Genomic DNA, 13,618 nt, shown 5'->3' with positions numbered 1-13,618 from the left:
GTCCTCAACTGAATAAAGCTGAGCTTCAACCTTCATTTCCAAATTACCATTTTTAAAAATGCAATTGGCTGTTCCGGCCTACTAAAGGTGAATGTCTGCCCCTGCCTGGTGTTGTCCTCAACTGAATAAAGCTGAGCTTCTACCTTCTGTTCCAAATTACCATTTTTAAAAATGCCATTGGCTGTTCCGGCCTACTAAAGGTGTCTGTCTGCCCCTGCCTGGTGTTGTCCTCAACTGAATAAAGCTGAGCTTCAACCTTCAGTTCCAAATTACCATTTTTAAAAATGCAATTGGCTGTTCCGGCCTACTAAAGGTGTCTGTCTGCCCCTGCCTGGTGTTGTCCTCAACTGAATAAAGCTGAGCTTCTACCTTCTGCCTCTTACTAACTGCTGTTTTTTTAAAAAATTGGCTGTTCCGGCCTACTAAAGGTGTCTGTCTGCCCCTGCCTGGTGTTGTCCTCAACTGAATAAAGCTGAGCTTCAACCTTCTGTTCCAAATTACCATTTTTAAAAATGCAATTGGCTGTTCCGGCCTACTAAAGGTGTCTGTCTGCCCCTGCCTGGTGCTGTCCTCAACTGAATAAAGCTGAGCTTCTACCTTCTGCCTCTTACTAACTGCTGTTTTTTTTAAAAATTGGCTGTTCCGGCCTACTAAAGGTGTCTGTCTGCCCCTGCCTGGTGTTGTCCTCAACTGAATAAAGCTGAGCTTCAACCTTCAGTTCCAAATTACCATTTTTAAAAATGCAATTGGCTGTTCCGGCCTACTAAAGGTGAATGTCTGCCCCTGCCTGGTGTTGTCCTCAACTGAATAAAGCTGAGCTTCAACCTTCTGTTCCAAATTACCATTTTTAAAAATGCAATTGGCTGTTCCGGCCTACTAAAGGTGAATGTCTGCCCCTGCCTGGTGTTGTCCTCAACTGAATAAAGCTGAGCTTCAACCTTCAGTTCCAAATTACCATTTTTAAAAATGCAATTGGCTGTTCCGGCCTACTAAAGGTGTCTGTCTGCCCCTGCCTGGTGTTGTCCTCAACTGAATAAAGCTGAGCTTCTACCTTCTGCCTCTTACTAACTGCTGTTTTTTTTAAAAAATTGGCTGTTCCGGCCTACTAAAGGTGTCTGTCTGCCCCTGCCTGGTGTTGTCCTCAACTGAATAAAGCTGAGCTTCAACCTTCAGTTCCAAATTACCATTTTTAAAAATGCAATTGGCTGTTCCGGCCTACTAAAGGTGAATGTCTGCCCCTGCCTGGTGTTGTCCTCAACTGAATAAAGCTGAGCTTCTACCTTCTGCCTCTTACTAACTGCTGTTTTTTTAAAAAATTGGCTGTTCCGGCCTACTAAAGGTGTCTGTCTGCCCCTGCCTGGTGTTGTCCTCAACTGAATAAAGCTGAGCTTCTACCTTCTGTTCCAAATTACCATTTTTAAAAATGCAATTGGCTGTTCCGGCCTACTAAAGGTGTCTGTCTGCCCCTGCCTGGTGTTGTCCCCAACTGAATAAAGCTGAGCTTCAACCTTCTGTTCCAAATTACCATTTTTAAAAATGCAATTGGCTGTTCCGGCCTACTAAAGGTGAATGTCTGCCCCTGCCTGGTGTTGTCCTCAACTGAATAAAGCTGAGCTTCAACCTTCAGTTCCAAATTACCATTTTTAAAAATGCAATTGGCTGTTCCGGCCTACTAAAGGTGTCTGTCTGCCCCTGCCTGGTGTTGTCCTCAACTGAATAAAGCTGAGCTTCTACCTTCTGCCTCTTACTAACTGCTGTTTTTTTAAAAAATTGGCTGTTCCGGCCTACTAAAGGTGTCTGTCTGCCCCTGCCTGGTGTTGTCCTCAACTGAATAAAGCTGAGCTTCAACCTTCTGTTCCAAATTACCATTTTTAAAAATGCAATTGGCTGTTCCGGCCTACTAAAGGTGTCTGTCTGCCCCTGCCTGGTGTTGTCCTCAACTGAATAAAGCTGAGCTTCTACCTTCTGCCTCTTACTAACTGCTGTTTTTTTAAAAAAATTGGCTGTTCCGGCCTACTGAAGGTGTCTGTCTGCCCCTGCCTGGTGTTGTCCTCAACTGAATAAAGCTGAGCTTCTACCTTCTGTTCCAAATTACCATTTTTAAAAATGCAATTGGCTGTTCCGGCCTACTAAAGGTGTCTGTCTGCCCCTGCCTGGTGTTGTCCTCAACTGAATAAAGCTGAGCTTCAACCTTCTGTTCCAAATTACCATTTTTAAAAATGCAATTGGCTGTTCCGGCCTACTAAAGGTGAATGTCTGCCCCTGCCTGGTGTTGTCCTCAACTGAATAAAGCTGAGCTTCTACCTTCTGTTCCAAATTACCATTTTTAAAAATGCAATTGGCTGTTCCGGCCTACTAAAGGTGAATGTCTGCCCCTGCCTGGTGTTGTCCTCAACTGAATAAAGCTGAGCTTCAACCTTCAGTTCCAAATTACCATTTTTAAAAATGCAATTGGCTATTCCGGCCTACTAAAGGTGAATGTTTGCCCCTGCCTGGTGTTGTCCTCAACTGAATAAAGCTGAGCTTCTACCTTCTGCTCCAAATTACCATTTTTAAAAATGCAATTGGCTGTTCCGGCCTACTAAAGGTGAGTGTCTGCCCCTGCCTGGTGTTGTCCTCAACTGAATAAAGCTGAGCTTCAACCTTCAGTTCCAAATTACCATTTTTAAAAATGCAATTGGCTGTTCCGGCCTACTAAAGGTGTCTGTCTGCCCCTGCCTGGTGTTGTCCTCAACTGAATAAAGCTGAGCTTCTACCTTCTGCCTCTTACTAACTGCTGTTTTTTTAAAAAATTGGCTGTTCCGGCCTACTAAAGGTGTCTGACTGCCCCTGCCTGGTGTTGTCCTCAACTGAATAAAGCTGAGCTTCAACCTTCTGTTCCAAATTACCATTTTTAAAAATGCAATTGGCTGTTCCGGCCTACTAAAGGTGAATGTCTGCCCCTGCCTGGTGTTGTCCTCAACTGAATAAAGCTGAGCTTCTACCTTCTGTTCCAAATTACCATTTTTAAAAATGCAATTGGCTGTTCCGGCCTACTAAAGGTGAATGTCTGCCCCTGCCTGGTGTTGTCCTCAACTGAATAAAGCTGAGCTTCAACCTTCAGTTCCAAATTACCATTTTTAAAAATGCAATTGGCTGTTCCGGCCTACTAAAGGTGTCTGTCTGCCCCTGCCTGGTGTTGTCCTCAACTGAATAAAGCTGAGCTTCAACCTTCAGTTCCAAATTACCATTTTTAAAAATGCAATTGGCTGTTCCGGCCTACTAAAGGTGTCTGTCTGCCCCTGCCTGGTGTTGTCCTCAACTGAACAAAGCTGAGCTTCCACATTCTGGCTTTCGCCCTATACTATCAGATATTAAACTGCATTTGGCCTACTAGTGTGGTTATGCCCTTGAAACAGTGTCTGCTGCTCTTGGGTTTGCTACTCCACTGAACAAAGCAATGCCGCCTGTTTAGTCCTGTTACCAATTTTGAACTGCATTTAGCCTACTTTATTCTTTGGCCCTATATCTGTTTCCTCCTCATCCTGCCCATTGCCCAGCCACTGCTAGATGAGTCTGCTGGTACATTGACCTAGACCACTACATTCCCCTTATACTCTACACAGCCAGAATCTGACCCTGCTGAAAGTAAGGTTCCCCTTCCCGCATGTTATACCACCTTACACAGGGACAGAGAGGAAGGTGCAGATGAAAGTGCAGGTTCCTTCATCAGGTGGGGGGGCATACTCGTTGGCGACGTCACTGGCACAGGGCCCCTCAGAGTACGCAAAAGTGTCGCTGCTGGTGGGAGGCGCCCCCGCCATGCAAACACACATCGCTGTACTTTGAGGGGCCCTGTGCCAGTGCCAATGCGAACGAGTGGGCCCCCCCTGCTTGCTCAGGATCACAGCACTTGCAACGTTGAAATACTTACCTTTCCCTGCAACACCGCCGTGACGTAGTCCGCATTTCCTGGGCCCACGAAAAACTTGAGCCGGCCCTACTCCCCCCACAACTTTTGCCAAATGACCCCCAATTCCCTATGCCCAACTATTATTATAAAGTTAATTAAGATTGACAAGCTTCAGAAACAAGAATGGATGTTTTTGGCATTAAAATGGGCACTGTAGGTGTTTTCCTGGCCTCCACTCACTGCCGACTATGCTTCCCCATTGACTTGCATTGGGTTTCGTGTTTCGGTCGATCCCCGACTTTTAGCGATAATCGGCCGACTGCACTCGACTCGACTCTGGACAAAATCGGGTTTCACAAAACCCGACTCGATCTTAAAAAAATGAAAGTCGCTCAACTCTACCCAAAACATGTTCCCTGATACGGACCTTAAGCTGTCTTGAAGTAAGTCCAATGTATACAAGACCACAGGGAAATGTGGCATGATAAACCACGTATCTTGTTGTACATGTAATATATTGGTTAATGCTATATTGACGATATCTTTTTTTTGTCTGGCAGGGCACTCCGTTCGACCTTGCGCACTTTATTGATACGCTAAATAACAACGACCGTAATATTCATTTGACGTTCTGTTCTAGTGAAATGACACTTGATTTTTTAGATGTGACCATAAGGAGGGATTCTTCTGGCATGCTACAGACGTATGTCTTTAGAAAAGAAACTGCCACAAATACCCTCCTCCATGCTACATCGGAATTCCGATACCGAGTTCCGATATTTTTGTGATATCGGAAATCGGAATCGGAAGTGTGCGGTGCGTATGGTTCCCAGGGTCTGGAGGAGAGGAGACTCCCCTTCAGGCCCTGGGATCCATATTCATGTATAAAATAAAGAATACAAATAAAAAATATTGATATATTCACCCGTCCGACGGCCCCGGCTCTCACCAGTCCCAGCGTCTGCCTCCGTTACCTAAGAATGCAGGGTAAAGGACCTTCGATGACGTCGCGGCTTGTGATTGGTCGCGTGAGCGGTCTTATGAGCGGTCACGCAACCAATCACACGCCGCGACGTCATCGAAGGTCCTTTACCCTGCATTCTTAGGTAACAGAGGCAGACGCTGGGACTGGTGAGAGCCGGGGCCCTCGGACGGGTGAATATATCAATATTTTTTATTTTTATTCTTTATTTTATACATGAATATGGATCCCAGGGCCCGAAGGAGAGTTTCCTCTACTTCAGACCATGGTAACCATTCCGATACTTTGTGTCCCATTGATATGCATTGGTATCGGGTATCGGTATCGGTGATATCCGATATTTTTTGGATATCGGCCGATACAATCCGATACCGATACCTTTGCATATCGGATGGTATCGCTCAACACTAACTATTACGCTACTGGTCATGTCATCTACCCGCATCTTATACCATCTTTTTGCCGTGGCATGGGGATACCGCAGGATTGATCTTCCTCATTGTTTTTGCATGTTATATGAATCCGGTTTGGAATTATCTATGATTATGCTTTATGTGCATGTATGTATACTGGCCCATTGGTACTTATTGATATGGCTGTTTGTTTAATGTATCTGCTATTTGCATGTAATATCATGTTGCCCATATTGCTACCTATTTCATATATGGACACTGTTATTTGTCATCTGTGTATAATATTGTACTGTTATTCTATATATATATATATATATATATATATATATATATATATATATATATATATTTCCATTGTTATATGTCATTTGTACATAATATGTTGCATATTTTACCATCATTTTTTTATATATATTAACATTACCAGTTGTATTTTGGGGAATGATACCGAGATGTACATACGGTCATTTACTATTATATTATCGATATTGTTATTTGTCATCCCTGTATAATACTGTGATGTACACTTTGTTATATTTATATACATTGACACTGTCCTTCTTTAAATAATGATCTGAACCATTGGTGGTATGTTGTGCTTTCCGTATATGCTTAGTTGCGTGCACGGGGCACTATACTTACCTGATATCTGGGATTCACATATATGAGGTATTCTAACTTTCTAAAGATGGCCGTGAGTGTGCTTCCGGTCCAGCGCATTGGCACGCCTCTGCATATACTGTTGTTTCCCTTTCTTAATATGGCCGTGAGTCCATCTCCAGCCATGTGCACATGCAATTATCTTACCCCCTACTTCCGGGTTGTGGCCTGGCGCCGGATTGCATGGGCCCGTGCTTTCCGGTGCTGGTCTTGGCACCTTGTTTAGTCGGGGGGCTTTGCGCATTGGCCAATTTTGGTTCCCGGCAACTATAAATTCTATCTGCCATGACACGCCCCTGAGGAAGGACATCTCCGAAATGCGCGTCGGGGTGGGTCTGGAGTGGACGCTCTCCCCATATCATCAGCTGGCACGGTACTTTCCTGGGCTACTTTTTTAGGTATGCATCATCTTGCCACCTACACTTGCAGGCCCTTCTTTCCTTAATTTGGTATGATTGATGATTATTATTATGGAACGAGGAGTGGCCATTATTGTTGTACATTCCCAGTGTGCCTTGCCTGACCACTGATGTGGGGTGCGTGGTTCGTCTCCATGCGTTCTATGCATGTTATTTGCAGATTTTAACCCACTATTATTTTTTGATTCCTTGTGTTTTTGTATTTATATATATTTAATAAAAAGATTTGGCTATTTTGGACTTGTTTGCACCAGTTTGTTTGTTCTTTTGTTCTTTTGCATTTGGAGATATCAGCAAAGGTGACTCACCATAAGAAGGACCTGCGTAGCTATCAGGAGTTAAAGACCAGCAATATGCAGGGATTAGACACCTAAGAGAGAACAGACACACCTACCACTGCTCAGTATGAGTGGCTAGATGATGGGTGATTAATCTAGAGCCATAGTACAAGCAACTCTGATATTATGGAGCGGGAGAGAAGGAAGGATTCTCAAAATTACCCTTCAAGCAACTTTATTTATGCCAGTGGGAAAAACTACACTTAATAGCAAAGCTACAAAGAGATGACTAAAAATCCTATAAAAAATTCAAGAATTAATATGACAAAAAAGGGTCAGAAGTGTTTACCAGCCCAGGTCTCAGAACTAATGCACTCTCAGGATGCAGAAAACCCATGTAGTAAAGATGGTGGCAACACAGGTGCAAAATACTGATGAGAAAACCACTGACAACCTACCAATTATTATTATTTATTATTAATTTTATTTATATAGCACCATTGATACCATAGTTCTGTACATGAGAAAGGTTTACATACAAATTACAGATATCATTACAGTAAACAAACTAACAATCACAGGCTGATACAGAGGGGAGAGGACCCTGCCCTTGCTTGGTTCCTTTTACAGGATGGTGGAAAAGGAGACAGTAGTTTGGGGGGTAGCAGCAGCTCTGGTGTTGGTGAGGCGGTAACACGGGTAGTGGTGAAGAGACAACAGGGTCAGTGCAGGCTGTAAGCTTTCCTGAAGAGGTGGGTTTTCAGGTTCCGTCTGAAGGATCCGAATGTGGTTGATAGTTGGACGTGTTGGGGCAAAGAATTCCAGAGGATTGGGGATATTCGGGAGAAGTCTTGGAGGCGATTGGGTGAGGCACAAATAAGTATGGAGGAGAGAAGGAGGTCTTGGTAGGACAAGAGATTACATGAGGGAAGATATCGGGAGATTAGTTCAGAGATATATGGAGGAGACAGGTTGTGGATGGCTTTGTAGGTCAGTATTAGTAATTTGAACTGGATAGGCTGAGGGAATGGGAGCCATTGAAGAGAGTTGCAGAGGGGAGAAGCAGAGGAGTAGCAAGGAGAGAGATGAATTAGTCGGGCAGCAGAGTTAAGCATGGACTGGAGAGGTTCAAGGGTGTTAGCAGGGAGGCCACAAAAAAGAATGTTGCAGTATTCGAGGTAGGAGAGGATGAGGGCATGCAGAAGCATTTTAGTAGATTGAGGGATGAGGAAGGGATGGATTATGGAGATATTTTTGAGCTGGAGGCAACAGAAGGTGGAACTAGCTTGGATATGCGGTTTGAAGGACAGGGCAGGGTCAAGGATTACTCCAAGGCAGCAGACTTTCGGTATGGAGGAAAGCGTGATGTCTTTAATTGCGATAGATAGGTAAGTTAAGGAAGATCTGTGAGATGGAGGAAAGATGATGAGTTCAGATTTGTCCACATTGAGTTTGAGGAAGTAGGAGGAGAAGAAGGAGGATATGGCTGATAGACACTCCGGGATTCTGGACAGCAGAGAGGTGACATCTTGGCCAGAGAGGTAGATCTGAGTGTCATCAGCTTAATAGTAGTACTGGAATCCATGGGAATTTATGAGTTGTCCCAGGCCAAGTGTATAGATTGAGAAGAGTAAAAGTCCTAGAACAGAGCCTTGGGGGACTCAAGCAGAGAGAGAGAGAGTGCGATGAGGAGGTAGTGTGGGAGTGGGAGACACTGAATGTGCAGTTGGAAAGGTATGAGGAGATCCAGGATAGGGTGAGGTCTTTGACACCAAAGGAGGAGAGGATCTGTAGTAGGAGGCAGTGGTTAATTGTGTCAAAAGCAGAGGACAGTTCTAGGAGGAGGAGTATAGAGTATTGTCAGTTAGCTTTGGCTGTAAGTAGGTTGTTAGTAATTTTGGTCAGGGCAGTCTCAGAGGATTGATGGGGCAGAAACCAAATTGTAAATTGTCAAAGAGCAAGTTAGAGGAGAGGCGGAAGGAAAGTTCAGCATGGACGTGCTGCTCCAGGAGTTTGGAAGCGAATAGGAGCAGTGATATTGGGCGATAGCTGGAGATAGTGGTTGGGTCGAGGGTTGACTTTTTAAGGATAGGCCTGATTAGTTAGAGATAGGTTGAAGAGGTTAGTGATAGGTTGAAGAGGTGGGTTAGGGATGGGATAAGAGTGGTGGTGAGGTTGGAGAGGAGGTGGGATGGGATGGGGTAGAGCTAACAAGTGATGAGGTGCGATTTGGAGAGGAGACAATTAAGCTCCCCTTCAGTGCTGTTGGATAGGGAGGTTATGGGGTTTGGGCATTGGTCTGGTATACAAAGGGGTTGTGGTGGTTGAACAATGAAAACTTGCCTTGTTTGGTTGATCTTATTTTTAAAGTGTGTGGCAAAGTCCTCAGCAGAGATGAGGGAGGTTGGAGGGGGCAGTGGTGGGCGGAGAAGGGAGTTAAAATATTTTGAATAACTGTTTGGGGTTGTAGGATAGGGAAGATACGAGGGTTGTGAAGTAGGCCTGTTTAGCAGAGATGAGGGCAGATTTGAAAGCAACTGTTGCCTGTTTGAATGCAGTGACGTCGTCTTGCGAATATATTTTCTTCCAACGCTGCTCTGCAACCCTGGACACTTGCAGGAGCTTTTTAGTGGTGTTATTGTGCCATAGTTGTCTGTTGATATGTCGCACTCTGCCATGAATGAGAGGGGCGACCGAGTCAATACCTGATGCGAGGGTGGCATTGTAGAAAGCTGTGGCACTGTCTGTGTAGTGGAGTGAGGAAATGGATGCCAGTGATAGAATAGAGTCAGAGAGTGTGTGGGTGTTTAGCTGTGCAACGTTTCTGCTGGGGTGCACATGTTGCTGGACATGAGTGACAGGTGAGAAGGACATGGATGAGAAAGTGAGTAGATGGTGGTCAGATAGAGGGAGAGGGGAGGTGGTGAAGTTAGATAGAGACCATAGAAGGGGGAAGACCAGGTCTAATGTACTTCTGTCTTTGTGTCAATAACGGCCTTCTGGATATCTGTCAAGTCAGCAGTCTTCCCCATGATTGTGAAACCTACAGAAACAGACTAAGGGACTTTTTAAATGCTCAGGAGGCCTTTGCAGGTGTTTTTTGACAAATATTCTAATTTGCTGAGATAATGACTCAACATAAACAGAAATAAAGACTTGAAATAGATCACTCTGTTTGCAATGACTCTATATAATATGTGAGCTTCACTTTTTGTATTAAACAACTGAAATAAATTCAGTTTATTCAGTTCAGTGCGCTTGTCAGACGCTCCCCCAGTTTCCCCGCCTTCAAGCGTCGGTCTGTGCAGGAATCTGCCCAGGAATCCCAGCCCCGCACTGTGCATAATGCATAACACAGTGTGGGGCGGGGATTCAGTAACAGGATGGCCGCACTGCCCGCACAGGCGCAGTCAGGCACCCGGAATCTGAGCTATGACGGCCAATGAACACTGTGCATGCCCCAGGCAGGCACGCACAGCGCAGGCGCCGGATTTAAGAAGAACAGCGCGCAGGGGGCGGCGACCATCGCCCCAGAAGAGATGAGTGACGGCAGTTGGGCGCTTCACAGAGGAGGCTTCAGACCTGCCTCCAGGTACAAAGACAGGTATTTAGGGAAAATTATAAAATGCTTTATTGAGGGAATAACAGAAGCAAAAACTAAAAGAGCCACCTTGTTAGACTGCAGCATTACTGCTGCACAAGGTGGCTCTTTTAGTTTATAACGGCTGGAGGGGGTGACAGTGGCCCTTTAAGAGCTCTGGCTCCTACAGACCAGTTAGACACTCCTAATCAACTCGTTACCTGCATTAAAGACAGCTGTCTTACATAATCACCTTTATAAAAGACTCCTGACCACAGACTCAATTAATCAGTCAGACTCTAACCTCTACAACATCGTCAAGATCAAAGAGCTTTATAAGCATGGCAGAGACAAGAACATAGACCTGAACAAAGCGGGAATGGGCTACAAAACCATAAGTAAGACGCTGGATGAGAAGGAGACAACTGTTGGTGCAATAGTAAGAAAATGGAAGAAATGCAAAATGACTGTCACCAAGAAAACCATTGCACTGTAAAGGTTTAAACTCTTGCAGTGCCCACAAGATCCCCCTGCTCAAGAAGGCACATGTGCAGGCCCATCTGAAGTTTGCCAATGAACATCTGGATGATTCTGTGAGTGATTGGGAGAAGATGCAGTGGTCAGATGAGACAAAAATTGATCTCTTTGACATTAACTCAACTCGCCGTGTTTGGTGGAAGAGAAATGCTGCCTATGATCCAAAGAACACCGTTCCCACGGTCAAGCATGGAGGTGGAAACATTATGTTTTGGGGGTGTTTCTCTGCTAAGGTCACATGACTACTTGACCACATCAATGAGAGAATGGATGGAGCTATGTACCATAAAATACAGAGTGACAACCTCCTTCCCTCTGCCAGGACATTAAATATGGGTCATGGCTGGGTCTTCCAGCGAGACAATGACCCAAAACATACAGCCAAGGCAACAAAGGAGTGGCTCAAAAAGAAGCACATTAAGGTCATGGAGTGACCTAGCCAATCTCCAGACCTTAATCCCATAGACAACGTGTGTAGAGAGATGAAGCTCAGAGTTGCCAAGCGACAGCCTCAAAATCATAATGATTTAGAGATGATCTGCAAAGAGGAGTGGACCAAAATTCCTACTGATATGTGCCCAAACCTCATCATCAACTACAAAAAAAAATCTGACTGCTGTGCTTGCCAACAAGGGTTTTGCCACCAAGTATTAAGTCTTGTTTGCCAGAGGGATCAAATATTTATTTCTCACTGCAAAATGCAAATAAATTTATATAATTTGTACAAAGTGATTTTCTGGATTTTATTTTGAATATTCTATCATTCAATGTTAGAATTAACCTATCCTTAATATTATAGACTGTTCAGGTCTTTGTCAGTGCGCAAACTTACAAAATCAGCAAGGGATCAAATACTTACAGTGCCTTGCGAAAGTATTTGGCCCCCTGGAACTTTTCAACCTTTTCCCACATATCATGCTTCAAACATAAAGATACAAATGTAAATTTTTGGTGACGAATCAACAACAAGTGGAACACAATTGTGAAGTTGAACAAAATTTATTGGTTATTTCAAATTTTTGTGGAAATTCAAAAACCGAAAAGTGGAGCGTGCAATATTATTCGGTCCCTTTACTTTCAGTGCAGCAAACTCACTCCAGAAGTTTATTGTGGATCTCTGAATAATCCAATGTTGTCCTAAATGCTTAATGATGATAAATATAATCCACCTGTGTGTAATCAAGTCTCCGTATAAATGCACCTGCTCTGTGATAGTCTCTGGGCTCTGTTTAAAGCACATAGAGCATCATGAAGGCCAAGGAACAGAACAGGCAGGTCCATGGTACTGTTGTGAAGAAGTTTAAAGCCAGATTTGGATACAAAATGATTTCCAAAACTTTAAATATCCCAAGGAGCACTGTGCAAGCAAACATATTGAAATGGAAGGAACCTTTTCCTACATATCATGCTTCAAACATAAAGATACCAAATGTAAATTTTTGGTGAAGAATCAACAACAAGTGGAACACAATTGTGAAGTTGAACAAAATTTATTGGTTATTTTAAATTTTTGTGTAAATTCAAAAACTGAAAAGTGGGGCGTGCAATAATATTCGGCCCCTTTAACTTAATACTTTGTTGTGCCACCTTTTGCTGCGATTACAGCTGCAAGTCGCTTGGGGTTTGTCTCTATCAGTTTTGTACATTGAGAGACTGAAATTCTTGCCCATTCTTCCTTGGCAAACAGCTCGAGCTCAGTAAGGTTTGATGGAGATCGTTTGTGAACAGCAGTTTTCAGCTCTTTCCACAGATTCTCGATTGGATTGAGGTCTGGACTTTGACTTGGCTATTCTAACACCTGGATACGTTTATTTGTGTATCATTACATAGTAGATTTAGCTTTATGTTTGGGATGTTTGTCTTGTTGGAAGACAAATCTCTGTCCCAGTCTCAGGTCTTTTGCAGTCTCCAACAGGTTTTCTTCAAGAATAATAATTATAATAATAATTTTTATTTATATAATAATTTTTATTTATATAGAGCCAACATATTCCGCAGCACTTTACAATTAAGCGGGGACATGTACAGACAAATTCAATACAAGTTAAGACAATTTAAACAGTGACATTAGGAGTGAGGTCCCTGCTCGCTAGCTTACAATCTACAAGGAAATGGGGGAGACGCAATAGGTGAAACGTGCTTGTTATTTCAGGTCTGGCAATTATAATAAATAGGGATTTTCATATAAAGCTGCATGATCCGGTCATCAGTCCGTGTCTTTAAGTGCAATAGTCAAGTATCAAGTGCAGTTATCATGTGTATGGAGGGTGTGGAGACAGATGAATAGTAGGTTGCAGATTTAGAATAATATTTGGAAGGAGGGAACAGGGCAAAGTTAGTTTACTGAGTAGTTGATGTGGTAGGCTTCTTTGAAGAGATGGGTTTTTAAAGCGCGCTTGAAAATGTCGGGGCTAGGTATCAGTCTGATCATCTGGGGAAGTGTATTCCAGAGAGATGGCACAGCATGAGAGAAGTCTTGGAGACGGAGGTGTGAGGTTCGGATTACCGGGGATGTTAGCCTTAGGTCATTTGTAGAATGGAGGGCACGTGTAGGGCGATAGACAGAGATGAGAGAGGAGATATAAGGCGGTGCAGAACTGTGGAGGGCTTTATGGGTGAGAGAGATGAGTTTATACTGGACCCTGTAGCGAATGGGTAGCCAGTGTAATGACTGGCACAAGATGGAGGCATTGGTGAAGCGGTTAGACATAATTATGACCCTGGCTGCTGCATTCAAGATGGATTGGAGAGGAGAAAGTTTGGTAAGAAGGAGACCGATCAGAAGAGAGTTGCAGTAGTCCAGACAAGAATGAATAAGAGCGACAGTAAAAGTCTTAGCAGTTTCAAAGGTGAGAAA

Source organism: Ranitomeya variabilis, chromosome 6, assembly GCF_051348905.1.
Source record: "Ranitomeya variabilis isolate aRanVar5 chromosome 6, aRanVar5.hap1, whole genome shotgun sequence".
In the NCBI taxonomy this organism is placed as follows: domain Eukaryota; kingdom Metazoa; phylum Chordata; class Amphibia; order Anura; family Dendrobatidae; genus Ranitomeya; species Ranitomeya variabilis.
Note: the sequence above shows the minus strand (reverse complement) of the source record.